This window comes from Saccoglossus kowalevskii, chromosome 18, assembly GCF_978046115.1.
Source record: "Saccoglossus kowalevskii chromosome 18, keSacKowa6.1, whole genome shotgun sequence".
NCBI lineage: Eukaryota > Metazoa > Hemichordata > Enteropneusta > Harrimaniidae > Saccoglossus > Saccoglossus kowalevskii.
The window spans coordinates 10251512-10270057 of record NC_140658.1 but is presented as its reverse complement, the minus strand read 5'-3'; the positions used below and the strand labels follow the sequence as shown (position 1 = coordinate 10270057).

Here is an 18546-nt window from a genome sequence, read left to right as displayed (position 1 = left end):
CTTACTTTACTTCCTATGTCGACAGCAACTATGAGTTTAAAAATTATTTCTCAGTACTTATTCACTGTTAAAATGCTGTACCGTTACTTTCACCATCCTACTACAGCCAGATCTGAAGGCCTTTGCCGCATTCTGGCCATGCTGTGTGGCGCGTATCGCGTGGACGGGTTTCACGTTCTCTGCACGTAATAAGCTCGGTTATTAAGCATCCTTTTTTGGGGATGCCCGGTGGCCGAGGGGAAGACGTGTATTGGCGTGAAGCTAGGCGATTAGGTGCCGTACGCGAGCGCCGGTTCGAGTCACGCACGCAGTACGTATTTACTATAATTAGACATAGTCTTTACCTTGCCGTTTATTCGGTGTTATTTGCTTACTTTACTTCCTATGTCGACAGCAACTATGAGTTTAAAAATTATTTCTCAGTACTTATTCACTGTTAAAATGCTGTACCGTTACTTTCACCATCCTACTACAGCCAGATCTGAAGGCCTTTGCCGCATTCTGGCCATGCTGTGTGGCGCGTATCGCGTGGACGGGTTTCACGTTCTCTGCACGTAATAAGCTCGGTTATTAAGCATCCTTTTTTGGGGATGCCCGGTGGCCGAGGGGAAGACGTGTATTGGCGTGAAGCTAGGCGATTAGGTGCCGTACGCGAGCGCCGGTTCGAGTCACGCACGCAGTACGTATTTACTATAATTAGACATAGTCTTTACCTTGCCGTTTATTCGGTGTTATTTGCTTACTTTACTTCCTATGTCGACAGCAACTATGAGTTTAAAAATTATTTCTCAGTACTTATTCACTGTTAAAATGCTGTACCGTTACTTTCACCATCCTACTACAGCCAGATCTGAAGGCCTTTGCCGCATTCTGGCCATGCTGTGTGGCGCGTATCGCGTGGACGGGTTTCACGTTCTCTGCACGTAATAAGCTCGGTTATTAAGCATCCTTTTTTGGGGATGCCCGGTGGCCGAGGGGAAGACGTGTATTGGCGTGAAGCTAGGCGATTAGGTGCCGTACGCGAGCGCCGGTTCGAGTCACGCACGCAGTACGTATTTACTATAATTAGACATAGTCTTTACCTTGCCGTTTATTCGGTGTTATTTGCTTACTTTACTTCCTATGTCGACAGCAACTATGAGTTTAAAAATTATTTCTCAGTACTTATTCACTGTTAAAATGCTGTACCGTTACTTTCACCATCCTACTACAGCCAGATCTGAAGGCCTTTGCCGCATTCTGGCCATGCTGTGTGGCGCGTATCGCGTGGACGGGTTTCACGTTCTCTGCACGTAATAAGCTCGGTTATTAAGCATCCTTTTTTGGGGATGCCCGGTGGCCGAGGGGAAGACGTGTATTGGCGTGAAGCTAGGCGATTAGGTGCCGTACGCGAGCGCCGGTTCGAGTCACGCACGCAGTACGTATTTACTATAATTAGACATAGTCTTTACCTTGCCGTTTATTCGGTGTTATTTGCTTACTTTACTTCCTATGTCGACAGCAACTATGAGTTTAAAAATTATTTCTCAGTACTTATTCACTGTTAAAATGCTGTACCGTTACTTTCACCATCCTACTACATCCAGATCTGAAGGCCTTTGCCGCATTCTGGCCATGCTGTGTGGCGCGTATCGCGTGGACGGGTTTCACGTTCTCTGCACGTAATAAGCTCGGTTATTAAGCATCCTTTTTTGGGGATGCCCGGTGGCCGAGGGGAAGACGTGTATTGGCGTGAAGCTAGGCGATTAGGTGCCGTACGCGAGCGCCGGTTCGAGTCACGCACGCAGTACGTATTTACTATAATTAGACATAGTCTTTACCTTGCCGTTTATTCGGTGTTATTTGCTTACTTTACTTCCTATGTCGACAGCAACTATGAGTTTAAAAATTATTTCTCAGTACTTATTCACTGTTAAAATGCTGTACCGTTACTTTCACCATCCTACTACAGCCAGATCTGAAGGCCTTTGCCGCATTCTGGCCATGCTGTGTGGCGCGTATCGCGTGGACGGGTTTCACGTTCTCTGCACGTAATAAGCTCGGTTATTAAGCATCCTTTTTTGGGGATGCCCGGTGGCCGAGGGGAAGACGTGTATTGGCGTGAAGCTAGGCGATTAGGTGCCGTACGCGAGCGCCGGTTCGAGTCACGCACGCAGTACGTATTTACTATAATTAGACATAGTCTTTACCTTGCCGTTTATTCGGTGTTATTTGCTTACTTTACTTCCTATGTCGACAGCAACTATGAGTTTAAAAATTATTTCTCAGTACTTATTCACTGTTAAAATGCTGTACCGTTACTTTCACCATCCTACTACAGCCAGATCTGAAGGCCTTTGCCGCATTCTGGCCATGCTGTGTGGCGCGTATCGCGTGGACGGGTTTCACGTTCTCTGCACGTAATAAGCTCGGTTATTAAGCATCCTTTTTTGGGGATGCCCGGTGGCCGAGGGGAAGACGTGTATTGGCGTGAAGCTAGGCGATTAGGTGCCGTACGCGAGCGCCGGTTCGAGTCACGCACGCAGTACGTATTTACTATAATTAGACATAGTCTTTACCTTGCCGTTTATTCGGTGTTATTTGCTTACTTTACTTCCTATGTCGACAGCAACTATGAGTTTAAAAATTATTTCTCAGTACTTATTCACTGTTAAAATGCTGTACCGTTACTTTCACCATCCTACTACAGCCAGATCTGAAGGCCTTTGCCGCATTCTGGCCATGCTGTGTGGCGCGTATCGCGTGGACGGGTTTCACGTTCTCTGCACGTAATAAGCTCGGTTATTAAGCATCCTTTTTTGGGGATGCCCGGTGGCCGAGGGGAAGACGTGTATTGGCGTGAAGCTAGGCGATTAGGTGCCGTACGCGAGCGCCGGTTCGAGTCACGCACGCAGTACGTATTTACTATAATTAGACATAGTCTTTACCTTGCCGTTTATTCGGTGTTATTTGCTTGATAACCAGTGTCGGGTATTACATATTAAGGCTATAATCGCAATCAATACGACTGAAAAAAGGGTTTTTCTCACCACTTTTGTGTTATAAAGTATTAATCTTAATAAATGTGATTACTGACTAGACAAGGGTGACAGGCGAGCAATCGATTTCTACATGCACACACCATTCCCATCGTTTAATGCAACAGATTTCGCATTAACATTTAACCCAATCGTAGTTGAAGGTGCTCCTGGCAAACTACGCATATGGGACCCTGGTATCGCAGCTTTGCATCAATTGTTTAATCAATAATAAATTAGCGGCAAACATATTCCACAAAAGTAACCCTTTCCAGTGCAAACTCCTGGGATAGATACAAAACGATGGGAATTCATAGTAGCCTAGGGAGTTTTCGGTAAGTGATATTAACTCAGGTGGTCTTGCACATTCAGCAATATTTCACTCTCTCTCACTGTGAGTGTGTTTAGTTCTGTCGGTTTCCAACATCACTGCAAAGCATTAGCTCTCTCGCTCACTTTGTTGACTGAAGGTACTGTATTGGCGTAGCAAGAACCATTCAGGTAAGCCATTGTAAACAAAATCTGCTATAATGGCTATGTAATGTCGCTCTGGTTTAGGAGGTTCTGCGTACGTGTGAAATGTCAATTTAATTCTGTTTATCACTATTTTTCGCTATAGACGTAGTTTGTTATAGCCACTGACAAACTTAACGCAAGTATCGATGCGTTGAAAGTAACTGTATAACTGCCACTGAGTTTGTGCGAAAGAATATATAAATATACATAATACGATATTTATTGCACCATCCGTCTATTTTACACGGAAATAGAATAAATAAAATATAGGTACTGGTATCAACATTACAACATTAACAACTTACCAATTCTACGGTTAATTTAGTACTAACATTTGTGAGGCGTAAGATAACATGAATTTTATTGCGTACAATTTGTCGCGTTATTAACACAGTTGAAATCATATTAAGATACGCCGCGACATTTTAAAAATAATCTTATAGAAGGTGTCTGTCTCCACTTCCAATTATACACCTAGTCGATGTTAAAATCAAATTTGGAATTATTTAAATATGCCCCCATACTGTTGTTAACACGTAAAAGGACATAATGTAGCTTAGTTTTATCATGTCTTACTTCCTTTTTACTTCTAAATAATGCTGGGGAATAAAATTTCATTGAAAACCTTTCATTTTTTTTATTTTGTATATTAAATTGATTTCCAGTCAGATTTCTTTTGATCTCCCATGACCACACAAGGAATCTATATAATAAACACGCCGGAACCCCTGCCGCTCATCTATGTATATATCCATCGAATATGCACCGCCGTGATTACACTTAGCTAAAACATTTTTGTGAGATTATTTATTAATGTTTTAATATCTCCTCCGTCGACAGACCGATTTTTATAGGTGCCGTTCAATGACGTGGATATCGTATAATGCGAGAGAGACGCAATTTCTTCTTTTACTTTTTTATTTTGAGAATTTTTTTTTTGTTTGCATCACATCAAAAGTGACATCTACCTATCTTACAATAATTGCAAGGCTATTCAGAAATGGTTGGCAGGTTTGGGGTTACTTGTTATAATTGAAAAGCGCATATGTCAGGTGTAACTAATGTGTCTTTTTATCACTTGAGCCAATACGTAACCAACAGCGTTTACCTATGCCATTTATACAAGTACCCTTATGAATCTAAGCAATGAGGCATGCTTTGTAAGATCTTATAGCTGGGTGGTTTTGTATGGTTTAATGTCAGATCCTTATCATTAAGCGTGAGATTGGCTGCATTTTGCGAAAATACGGTTGGGAGAATTGTAAACGTGTTTGGAGAGATCTTCCAAACCAACTGAAGGCAGAGGTGGACGCGATCCCCCGTATAAGACGGTAGACAGTAACCATGGCAACTAACAGACCAATATTATTTTTTGTAATTCGGTCTGTTTGCAGAGAAAATAAGTTCAATATGGCAATACAATAGTGCATGTGTTATTATATCTTGATTATACTTAATAGGCAAAGAAGCAAATCAAATCAATATTTAGTTTCGCGTTCCGATTTCTATACAACGTACATCGTATCGTTGAAATTGTGTTTCGCGATTTGTTTTAATTGCGGCAAACCCATAGACGTGTTGGTATCAAGAAAAGAGAAACGCAATACATATTAGCTGTCTTGGTGTGTCCGTATTGGGTTATATGCATACACACTCCTCACCTGCACACCCACTCACATACACACACTCACTCGCCCACCCACTCATTCATTCAGTCTCTCAGTCTGTCGAGAATCATTTTCACTCAATTATGTATTAGTCCGTCGATTCTACACTAAGAACTGTTGGTCGCAAGAAATAGGAAACTCGGGATCGGAATTGCCGGATATAGTTAATAACTGTTACATTACAGGAAATTACCCTTTAAACCACGTCTATATATCCAGGCAATATAGATGCAATATCGCGATCAGTTTGCTACCGAAATGACGGAGACGTATTATACATTACATCTATATGTATTCATTTCAACAAATCAACGTGGAAAATAAATAAATAGATCAATATTGAAAAGAAAATATGTAACTACGAAGTAATGATTACATCAAGTCGAATTATATTACATGTATCAGTACAATTATTACAGGTTTTGCAGGTTTGTGACTAACAAGATAAATTATTAGCAGGATGAGTTTGACTTTCTTAAATTGTTTACCAGCCAAACACAGATCTGGCGACCGCGATATCATCGTGTCGTTTTATAACATACTTTATTCGAAACCACTCATTGAATTTACAATGGTGAGACTAGTAAACTCTTCATAATAAAGCAATTCGCTAATAGTATACAGTGTTAAGTATAAACGCCGAAGGACGTTAGTTAGTGGGATAACTTGTGTGTTGGCGTACTTTGTATGGAACGCAAAGTCCGGTGAGTTAAAACGAGTGTCATGCGCAGAAGTGTCAATTCTCGGTCAATTCCAAGGAGTTACCGCAAAATTCCATGTCATTTCCTAGAGGTTTGTGCTACTAACCTCATTAGCTCACATAACCACTACATATTGAGAACTATTTATATGGCTGTTCTTCCAGCAGCACTTGCCGGACTACGTTTGTCCGGAGGATTAAGATAACTGAAGTCCGATGAAGGTTTCATGATTCGTATAGGTAGATGTGAAAATTCCAACGGAGTATATCTAGACTCGGGTTACTGCAATGCATTATAAAGTAAACGAGGAAGAACTATTTAGTATGCAATGCGTTTCAAGCTGCCAATTATTTAATTATTTCCGTTTGCTTGTGTTGTGTCGTTTTTGTTTTTCATTTCCTGCGTAAATAACACACACACGCACATCACTGTATGAAAACTCCACTTGAATGTTAATAGCTAGGCAGGACGCGTAATTGCACCAATTGAAAATTAAATTAAATGTCAATGACGCGAGATATGCCAATTATGATGTTCTAATTCAATGCTGCCTTTTTGAGATAAACCTGAATTTAAAAAAAAAAGAAGAAAAAAACTCGTGTTTGAACTTCTATTAATTACCATGCATAGCGCGACGTAACTTTATCATAAAACGCTAAGTAATTCACGTGAATAGCGTACACTGGTACATTGTTCATTTCTATAGATACACCACAAAGTAAGTATTAACTGCTCAAATATGAACACATATGTAAATACCCCCCCCCATGTTTACGACGGTACGTAAGTAGGTATTTTTTTTAAAAAGCATTAACAAAACGTTCACCATTCGTCAAGTTGTATTGTCCCGCGTTGCTTAATACAACTTTAGTTATGTACAGTGCTATTACCCACCTACTCGACTACCTAGAACATATCAATCAGAATTATGATAGATTAAAAAAAATTAAATTAGCTTAACAGCTTAATACGTGCAAGTGATGGGAAAAAAAACATTCCATAGTAGATTATATTGTAAGTCATCAATTGGTCAAAACCTCATTTCCGTCAAATTCAATTCCATGTGATTGTATTTTATTCTGTGAATAATCACAGCAAAGAAAGACGCTGAATAGCAATGATTAGGTCACAGATAACAGTTCAATCTCAAAACGTTTGGTGGCAAGTTATTTTAGGTGTATTGTATTAGAACAATATCTTTACATTTCTCTACAGAACGTTAAAATTACGATGATAGATTAAACGCGTCATGGGAGTCCTACCAATTTAACCTATTTAATTCGATATTTGACAAAAAGTAACTTCACTTTTAATCGAGTGCGTGTGTCGATTGGGTCGGTTCTGACAATGTATATGTTAGTGCCACATTGGTCGTGTTACATTAAATTGTGATGACGTCAATTGCTCAAACAACAAATAGACGATACGTAATATTTCCATGAAGATGAAATATCCGACCAAGTACACTGGATGATGGGATACACACAATACACACAATTATTGCTCAGCGGTACCGCCTCAAGTAAAATAACTCACTCCTTTCTACGCTTTTCTGTTAGAGTAGCAAATTACGCTTCTCCATTTCAACTATTTGATCATTAGAAGAAACTACAAGTTTGATCACGTCTTATGTCGATTACAGTTGTAATCTGAAACTATTTGGCAGTAATTAGTACCTTGGTCGTTATTTAATCGAAAATAATTTCCTAAGCTCCGGGGAAAACGGGAAAACTAGAACGTCCTAGATATTGAATTCAATGACACATGGTCCCGGTGAGCTTGTCCACTTACGCGATTCATCATGATATTCACAGACGAACTCGTTACCTTCCTACGCACGTAATAAGTGAATCAACATCAAATGATCCCCTTCATAACCACAAACCATTCATCCAATACCTCGGTAGTACACTCCCCTTAATAGGTACATCAGTGTTTCCCCGCACAATTTTTAACATCTGATAAGTTGGTGAAGTTTTCTTTCTTAGCTACGATCAACACAAACAACGACTCCGACTAATAGAACCTTTGACAATGTCAATACATAACAGTTTACACCCATCAAGAGAGTTCAACTCCAGAATTTGATTGTGAATGTTGTGTTTGTTTTGAGCTGTTGGTGAATAGGAACATACAGCTTTGGTAATCACTATGTAGTCAATGATCACATATCCATAACAATTATTTCCTCAACATGAAGAACGATTCTCACCAACCGATGATATAAGGTTGTCATCCCCGTGGGTAAACTCAATATCCAAATCGAGCTAAAGGACAATTTGTTGTTGTCATAGGCAATCCCACATGGTTTCAATGATTGAATTCGACTAGGTGTCATCCTGAGAGACGCGGTGAAATACGTCGGTTTTGTTGTGTGTGTTTTTTTAGTGTGTTTTCGCTGAACGTTTCATAATTGATTACTTTAGAAGTCAACGTTAGTGAATAAGGTTTCCATTTCTTTTATTCGTATTCTATTTTACCGTTTAAATAGCTCAGCTTGACGTCCCCTCGATACCATTGCAACTATAAGGACACATTCGATTTAGTGTTCTATATTTTACATACATTTTGTAAAGCTGTATACAATTGTCAAGCAGAGCACGTTCAATCCAATTAACTATATATACCTTACCCTACTATTAGACCCTACCAGAAAGTAAATTCGGCGAGTTATTCGCGTTTAATAGTTTTCAGTGTGCAATGCACTTTTTGTGCGCGCCCATGTGTCTGCATGTGTGAGTAAAGTGATTACTCCAATGTATTGCTCTGTACCAATTTATATAATAACAAACACCATTAGAACCAGTATTCTATGATAGTAACTGATTCGTCGACGGAAATAATCATTAGACTTGGTAGAAGATCATGAAGCAATGAATATTAGTCGAGTGTGCATGAGCAGGTTGGGTCCTATTTTATTAATGTGCCAAACATGTGCTATTTCTTCTTAAACGAATGTTCGTTTCGACAACCAATCTTGCTATCTAACTTACTATATGGAAATAGTGTATCTGTTTCTTTTGTTGTGTAACTTGAAGCAAGTACGGCTAGCTAATAAATATTTCAGTATTGTATCATATGCTCGATGCGAGACTATGAGAGAGCATGTTGCAAAGCAGGCAGAAAATCGAACAATCGGTGGATCGCACATGTTCCCATGTGATTATACAACACTGTGACATGTATAACCACGTGTATACATTAATATTTCACACAAGTACGAAACTGTCTCGAATACGTCGTCCTATTCCATAATGTATGATATCATGATTTTTCATAAAAGCGCTTTATATTTCTTGCGCTTTTGTACGATATATATAATACCGGGCGATGATGAAATGATTGAATACGTAAAAGTATCTGCATTGTAAATTTCTTTATTTGAAAATAAAATGCTATAGGGTAAATAAGCGCATGGCATGTAAATAGTCTTACGTATTCTTTATCTGAAATACCAGATTATACCGGGTTATGTTGTTCCACATTATATTTAATCCAGTATTATGCTATGCTCAAACTGCAAACGTGTTTCATAAAAGTTTTGTTGAATAAATAATGTAGGGTAGGGGTTTTAGGGATGAACATTATAGACTCGCATTAAGGAGAACCTAGAACTTACATATGAATTTTGTACATTTGAAATAGATTAATTTCCGTTAACTACGAGATCACGCGTTATGTGTGAAATTGAAAATAGCCTCGTAGTGACGTCAAAATATCGTGTGAGATACGCTTAATAATGTGCTTTACGCATTTGATGATGATCAGTTTTGAAGAAGTAAGGATATTCCTCTCTGACATACCATCATTCCGGCATTTAAAATCAAATCATTCGTTTTTTGCGCAGATGTTCGATTCGCGCTATTCACGCATTACGCGCGATCTCGCAGTGAACGGAAAATCACCTATTTTGAATACTATTTAACTTATGTTCTTCGAATCATAATGGAGAATTCGACATTTTGGCTTGAATAATGCTATGTAATACGTATGTATTTTGATACCAGTCCTGATAACTACTGGTGGACCAAACTGGCGATATCACATGTCGAGTTTTTAATGGCCGCCACCCCTAATAATGGACCTCAGTTCATTTAAGTTTTGCTGCTTGAAACACCAATAATTGTAGGCCACAGTTATGATAATTATGTAGCAAATGTGAAACATTTTGTCCACAAAATGTCAAAATACTTGAACAAAAAGCATAAATAAAAAAATAAGAATTATCTTGCGATCGGCTCGCCTAAAAAGGGAGATATCGATTAACAGATTACGCAGAAAGCCTTTTTTATATACTGGATTATTATTCCAATGACATAGAACTGTGCGGTATAACTGAGATATATATATATATATATAATTATGTACTATATATACCTATGTGAAAAAATGTCCGTTCTAGAATCAAACATGAGTAGATCACGTTATATTACACATTATATATTCCTTGAACGAACAAGGAATGTCAAAGTGCACGACGGCTCAAAAGCGTTAGTTATACTGGCAACAAACAATAACTGTTTAATCCAGGACGCGATTCCCCGTGATTTGTTTGAAATACACGTGTTGTAACCAGTTCATTCCTGTAAAACGCTTCTTTTATAATCCACTCTATCTAACAAACTATTAGGCACTCATTCACGTGTTGTACCTACTGAATCTACTCATTGTTGTGTTAAATGGTGACATATTATAGTTACAGCCATTTTACAAATTGTATCCACATTGTACGTTAAATAATAATTGCAATAATAATTCATTATATTACATTTCATTGCAATGATGTTCGGTATTAAAATGTATGTTTCACGCTCAGTCTGCTATAAGACCTTGCAACTCCAAGTCATGAGCAACTATTAAAAATAAACACGTATTTCAAATCCACAGATGTTGACCAAGGTTGTTATTTGATTTATCTTATTGACATCGTGGTTATATTTGCAATGAATTATTATCGGCAGCACTGCGAATCGAAATCAATTTGCACCGTGCCAATGAGGGGGTCGTCGTCGTTATAGCAACTACAATTGCCACGGTTAGAATTTAATTATTTAATAATCCTGTCCCGAAGTAATGGGATAATTCGAGTTTCCCTACCTTGTTATTTAATGTAATAATCCGGAAATTAGTAATATTGTTGTGCGATCGTAGTAATGTGGAATACGGGAAATTGTGTTAGCGTTATAATGTGTAAGTGGATAAAATCACTGTGCTGTACATCAGTGAACGTGGACGGTGTCGATATCAAGTTGTATGTTTCCAACGGCGAATATGGTAATGCTATGACATTAGCGTAAAATACACCCTGTGCATGCAATGGTCATCTTGGCAGATTATATAACAACAGGTACTGTGTAGTTTCATCTGTCGTCCGTCTTATCCCCAAAAAATGTCTCAAATTTAATGACATAAATTGTTTAGAGTGGTTGTCAAAATAGTCTATAATTTGGTAAGCAACAAAGCTTGTGAACTCAACAATTTAGTGACAACATTTCGTCAGAACTTTCAACATGTACCTCTTTCACCACGACCGTGCCGTGCAAATAGTAATATGTGATTTCCACTGCAGCGATATTTACAGTCAAACAGATGGAAATACGTCAACGTTCGTCACAGTATTGTTAGCTACAAAACCTATTTTCAACTCGAATCGAAGAAACACTCGCTAAGCCTTCTTTTTCAAAAGCTGTCCAGTAAATCCGCAATCTGCATCTGAGATAGGATCATTGTGATTCTTTGATTGTTATGCTAATGTTTAGAAATTAACTTCAAATGTCTGCTTGTTACAAGCGACGCCAACACGTGTTAATAATTCCCCCAAGTCATTGTAGGTATCACAGGGGATAATTCCCGTTATTGATACGGTCAAACTACTCGTTAGTTCTCTCAATTAAATCCGCCAATCAGCAACATTGTCGTTCCCTGGAATCAACATTTTGCCAAGTGGTTCTTAAACGAAGTCGGTTTTTGAACGCACTTTTTCTGCGATGCTATCATTCAGCAGTAATCAGTAATGACTACACTAAAAAAAGAAGAGTACTGTTACATACACCGAATGCGTCTATAGGTAATCTCCTTATCTTTGTCAGCTTAGTAAACATGATGGGCCAACAAACTGCCTATTTTAGCAATTTTCAGTTGATGTATCATATCATAATGTATAACGCTGTTCATTATCGACGGCCAACTGATAATAGTCACTCTTTTGTTTTGAACAGTTTTAACTTAAACTGTACTATTTCCGACTCGTCTACATTGAGTTTAATAATAATTTTTTGAGAAATCTATTGTTAATTTGCTGGACCCTCATAAACCCTATGCACGTATTTTCTTCAGTACAACCATGTATAATGACGATAATTCGTTATCTGAATAGCAAGCAGAGAGACAAATAAAGGAGAAAGTTCAGAAATGTCTCCGAAAATATTGAGTAAGCTAATATGACTGTTAGCAGACTGTTTCCATCTGCTGTTCGGATTCTGCAGAAAAGGCTTGTTTACTGTATGATGTAGATTAAGCGTCCAGTGGAGATTACTAGTAATGAAATATTGGTATAAGCACCCATATGGCAGAAACGTCAATTAAATCAATACACACGCACTATTTAATATTGTCTCCGCGCCATGTCTCAGGTTGAAATAGTTCCCGACCGACAAATAATCCAACTTTCCAAAAGCGTATCAAATTTCAACCGTAATGTTAATTGTTCTTTAAAGTGCAAACCACTCGAGGTCAGTTGTCCGGTTCAAAGTAATTTCAACAGATACTAGTAAATAAATAAATACAAGAATGTGTATTAGTGTCAATGAATGTCCTATAATTGCCGTTGCATGGTATTTCAAATTCCCTACTCGAATGTCCAATAGAGCGATTAAGGAGAAAGGCGACACCGGATGCAATCTGTACTTATACTGCTTTGGTCGTTCCAGGAAACTGTGTCGAAATACATACCTTTCTCGACTTGATGCGAATCGTAATATAAGGATATTTTCTCGGTTTTTAACTATAATGATGTTACTGAATTTGGCATTCTTGCGTGTGATAACAGTTAAACATTTCAAAACAAATCTCATTCTTTGTTTGTTTGTTGGATCAAATGCGTAATTGTATTATATCGCTGCCTTATGATACTGAGATAGGTGTCGGAATGAGTAAAGTAATAGTGTACTTACACTCAGTCTTTCATCCAGGATTGGAGTATACATATATCTGCAGGAACTTACGTACGAAATAGAAAATTCAACAAACATATATTTAAATCATCTGATTTAGAGTCGGTTATGTAACAGTGGGAAGCCAATGAAATGTGCATGATTGCCCATGAGCCTGCATGTGTACGTTAAAAAGATTACAAACTTTTGCAATGTATGTCACAACAATGGTACGTTTGAAACGCAGGGTCACCATGGATGCTTGTAAACACATTGATTGACCACCACTTTGAATGCAAGAAATATCTGATATTTACATTTTTTGCTAAGTGCGTATTGTAACTTGTACGTGTATTTTGCGTGACGAGAGCGTAATTAATCGTATCCCACAACAAATTGTATCCGTTCCTCGAAATCTGTTTAGCAAAATATCCGAGAATTGCTCTATAATGATAAATTATGAATCAAGTCTTTTCTTTGCAAACCGTACCCTGTGAATGTATTGATTTCGAACGTGTTTTTAGCGTAATGGTTTTTAGTCCGATCATCATAAAACAAACAGAATAGCGGTGGAAAATATCGACGAGCAGTATGGCGGTAAGCATACCGACACACATATGTCAATTCCAAAGGGACAATCCATCGATGTGTTTATCGTAAAAATCGGAAGTACGGTGTTGACGTACACACCAGTACACCGTGTTGACCGTGAAATGCTTAAAGATACTGACGTTTTATATCTTCCCATTTTTAAAGTGGTGTATGACACATTTAAACACCCAACTATAATTAGCATTTCAGCGTCGCTCCTCTCAATGCTTGTATATTAGTCTCTGGCGAGAATCATATAGTTTCGTCCGTGATTTCCCACAATTCTTACATGCACTGAAGCAAGGTGAACTATACATAGCTATATGTATAAACATATGGGCAAGGTAACTATGTTGAAATTGTTTTATTAAAACGTATTCTATTAGAAAATGGAAAGAATCTGATGTAGCACTGGGAAATAACACTTCTGCTGAAGATCAACTCTGCTGTCACTCTGGATTATTTAAATTCTAGTCTTGTTTTCCTTACTTAATTATCATTATTCATATTCAGTGAAATAAACGAAGGTTGCATCTTTTACAGAAGCTACAACCTACCACACCAACGCAAGACAATGTACATTTAAATACAATATTATTTCAGTGGGAAAATAATTTTAAATACATACTACACGTCCTCGAATATCCCATCATTATCGGAATGATTAAATCAAACCACAAATACAAATCCAGAAGATGAATCCTAAAGAATATTCATTCATTATGTTCTCCTGTTGGGGTGAACGGAGGTGAGTTCTCTGTTGGGATCCTCTTACGTCACGTGCAGTATCAAATATGATGGGTATTTACAGATAGACAAAGACAAAGCTCTCTTGGTTTATCTGATTATACACAGTTCCACTCAGAAAGGTTGTCTGACTTATACTTTATCTGCTGCCTTCGGGTCAATATTGCAGCCATTTCAAATTTGCTGTCAAACATTCCGTTCACGTTCTACGCCTCCACAGAGAAATGGCTACAGAGAATTGCGAATTCGCCTAAAACCGAACACTGTTACACAATTCCCCCACACACAAATGAAAATTCAGTAGATCCGGCCTTTCCTCTCGGGCTATGATGTATCGTGATAGCGTTGTCGGTACATGGTAGAAACTAAGGCTGAGAAAAAAAATCATTGTAAAAAACATGAATATTCACATTTTGTGTAAAACAGAGACACACTGACTGAAATCGTTGTAACATAACTGCATGTATGCGCTGTTAACAACTTATTGTGTTTATCAGTTTCCAATATCTCGGTCCCGGCAACTTTGATGTTCTCAGAATGTCTGCTGTAAGTATCGCAATTACTCTGTGAATGAAAGATTTCAAAAGAAGACAAATATACGTAGAACGCTGCTATTCAGACGTGACGTCATGGCTTTGCTCGGCGTGTATCAGTACACGTATGCTGTTTGGATTGCTATGAAATCAGAAAGGTGAAACTTACCACTGAAATGTACGCACTATGAAATTCGTTTATTAGAAATAGGTCGATGTAACTTTCAACTATGATGTTAATTATGAAGATCATATATTGTAACCAACCAGAATATCGTGAATATATGCAACAGTCACGAGCACTCTGTGGTTTAATTATACCATAGTAATGTTGGCAATACTTTTTACTGTCGGCATGTCATGATAATTAATTCCACTCTTCAGTGATAATGACATCTAAATACATTCGATCTTGGTAAACGTGCTAGTAAGCATTTACCATACCAAGGTTCGAGAACTAGCATTTTTCCCCGCTAGAAATCATCCGGTTCTTCCGTCTAGTAATCTTCATAAAAAACAAGACGCAATTATGCAGTTACCGAAGAGGAATTAACTGACTGAGTGAGTGTAAAAAAAGGAATATGTCCAGTCTGAAAATATTCTATCTTGTGATCTAAAGCCTAAGTAGAGATTTTGAGGAACGGCGATGTTAAAACAGGTTCAAAGGTTACTTTTTATGAATAAGTTAAACATTCGATATTATTTGTATTATAAGCTGCGTACCATTAACGTTGATTCAGCCATACAGACAAATCAATGTAGAAAATACAAAAACAAAACCAGTCTGAATCTTCACGACTGTCACTAATATAATATAATTTACAGTTAACCCAGGTGAATCTTTCTCACTAATCATATGTGAAGAATGCCTATTTCGGGGTTGACTCTTAATCGCTACAATATGTGTGTGTGTACGTGTTTAAAACGGTCTTATGTGTGTCGGTTTCTCAATCGGGTTGTGCTCAGATCACTACATATGGTATGGAACCATGTTGTCATGTCTATTATAGCGATGATTGTGCGATGTACAATGATGTACAATGCACCATTGAACGATTAATAATGTGTTCAATAAAAAAGGACTTTGATCAATAATGTTACCAATTCAGATTTGATGCGAACATATGTTTACATTTATCGAAGTTGAAAAATAATATATTGAGCGCTGCAAAGACGATGTGAATCAGATACTGCACCAGAATCGGTAATATGCACGATGTACACAAGAGATTTTTCTTTTCGAATTAACGCTAAACCACAGACAATTTTTCAATCCGATTTTCTAACTCTCCTAATAGAAGAGGCACAAATCTTACAGCAGGACAATGTCCCAATCATATCTTAAAATACTAGTAGACGAAGGTCATAATTTCACAGGAGACACACATTTCAAAAGTGTATGTTTCCTTAGAAGGAAATTGACTGATTAAAATTATAGAAATGCAATCAAATTTCGCATGATGCTGTCACGCACATGGTCATATTAATGATGCGTTTAATCCAATATAATTCGTATTCACCAGCGAAGTTGTTTAAGTCAACCTATTTAGACTGTTATTTCCCGCTGTATTATTGGTCCTTTGTGTATACTTACTGACTACATCGGTTATTCTGTAGTTACGGATTTCATACTTCAATGCACACGTGTCTATTTTTTTTGCTTGGGGACAATGAATATGTGTATTTCTCTAAAAGGACTCACATTTTATATTGGTTCATATACATATCGAAAGCAGAATACACAGTGGCGTGATAAATCAATCTGATCCAACATTGCGTCACGCAGTTCAGTGACCTGGGCCTTCAGAATATACCACGCAAAACAAAATAACAGAGCAATATGTCAGTACCAGTCTTGTACTCGACCTTGATCTCTGTGCTACTCAAAATTGAAGTGTATAATGCGATTATACACTGTCATGGGACATGTACTTACAATCATAAATCGATCAAAGGATGTGAATTCAGTTGTCACAAGCATTAAATAGCATTATAGGGTAATGTAACTATTGAATTACAATTGTAAAATTCACAAAGAAATAATTATATGCATCATTAAACATTTATTTACTTTGTTTATATTTTCAAACAACGCACATGTTTCAAATAATGACCACATTACTTCGTTATTAAGCAGTTATACGATGATCTATCTAATGACCATATTTATGTTGACATAAGGTAATGTCTCCAACTTTATTCATTAAAGAGGTTGAACAATTGATGATTAAATAATGAGGACATTAGTCTATAATTATTATGTTTTATGTTTGGTTAATAATTTGTGCGACATTGTTATAAAAGTCAAAATATTGTTTAACATAAATTAACACGCAATGCATCATTCCTCTACATTTATGTAATGATTATGACATGGGCTGAAAAACACACATTTGACACTTTCTAATGATGGACGGTTTATCCTAGCGCAGTTTATGTTTGATTTTGAACGTTACTTAGAAGTGACATCTCACTTACATGGGTGCAAATTACATCTTCGTATTTCATAAATACAACTTAATAATGACTGACGTTTCTCAATTTGTTCATTTTGTATCAATATTGTTATTACGAGAAACATGTTATAAAAGTAGGAACTAGGTAGAAATACAAATACCATTACATTGCTATGAACATGCTTTTCAAGTGATACTAATAGAAACGACTATATTGTACTATATAGAAACGTCATGTTTTTATGATTATATATTCAATAATGGTACATTACCATTGAGGCGTTTTCTACTTATAATCCTCGAAATTAGAACGCTGCTATAACCTTTCAATAATAATACGGAGTTGCATCAATGAAATGCTTTATATCAAACAGCTTATGTGCTGGTGGATTGTAAACTTGTAATAGTAATGGCTCAATGGGGATTACTTATCCTTGAATCTCGTATTCATGCGCATTCTCTGTAAAAGATGAGATGCATAATTATTATCGGTAATCGCTCAGATTCAAATGTTATTTGCACGCGCTGGTGCACATCAACGAGATTTGCCGTGCTATGCCTCGCCGATGATAAATAGTTCCAGGGTTTTCATTCGGAATATATGATTCTAACCTTGCCACCTTTCCACAATGTGGGCGGTGGGAGGTATTCACTGTGCCATTTTATTCCTCTTTTCGATTTCCTGTGTCTCCTAAACTTATGGTTACATTTTCAGAAAGACGAATCGAACCATAATTGTATCCTCAATTTTTTTGATCGGTCCGCCATGTTGGATATAAAATTATTGTACTTTCGTGACATTGGTCACTGAGTAAACCGTAATCTCTTTTGGGTACATTGAAATACCTGGATAATAATAACGATATTCATTCAGTATATGCTTCACGGCTCGGTACCGACACAGGAGATAAAGGGTAATCGGGCTGTAATAAAATATCTGTGAGTCACTACATGCACCAATGTAGGTGCAAACAACACGCGGGCGTCTTGTCTGGACGCCGTTTCATCATCCGAACTTGCATGGCAAGCATACATAATGTTTACGCATGTTCCTGGATGGGTGAACCCACACTCCGAGACGGTACGCTAGCCACATGTCAGGTACAATTACCACGCCAACCACGTGTGAGACATGCGCAGAGTTTGTACAAAAATCAGATAATAGGT

At 37.6% G+C, this 18546-nt stretch overlaps 1 protein-coding gene across 1 annotated transcript in view; it reads left to right on the top strand.

Moving 5' to 3' along the window:
- The first annotated feature begins 3368 nt into the window (after nucleotides 1-3368).
- Nucleotides 3369-18546, top strand: part of LOC144349908 (orexin receptor type 2-like) — a 40163-nt gene continuing 24985 nt past the window's right edge. The window contains exon 1 of the mRNA XM_085492849.1: nucleotides 3369-3518. The gene's annotated coding sequence lies outside the window, so the exon portion shown is untranslated. The remainder of the gene's footprint in view (nucleotides 3519-18546) is intronic.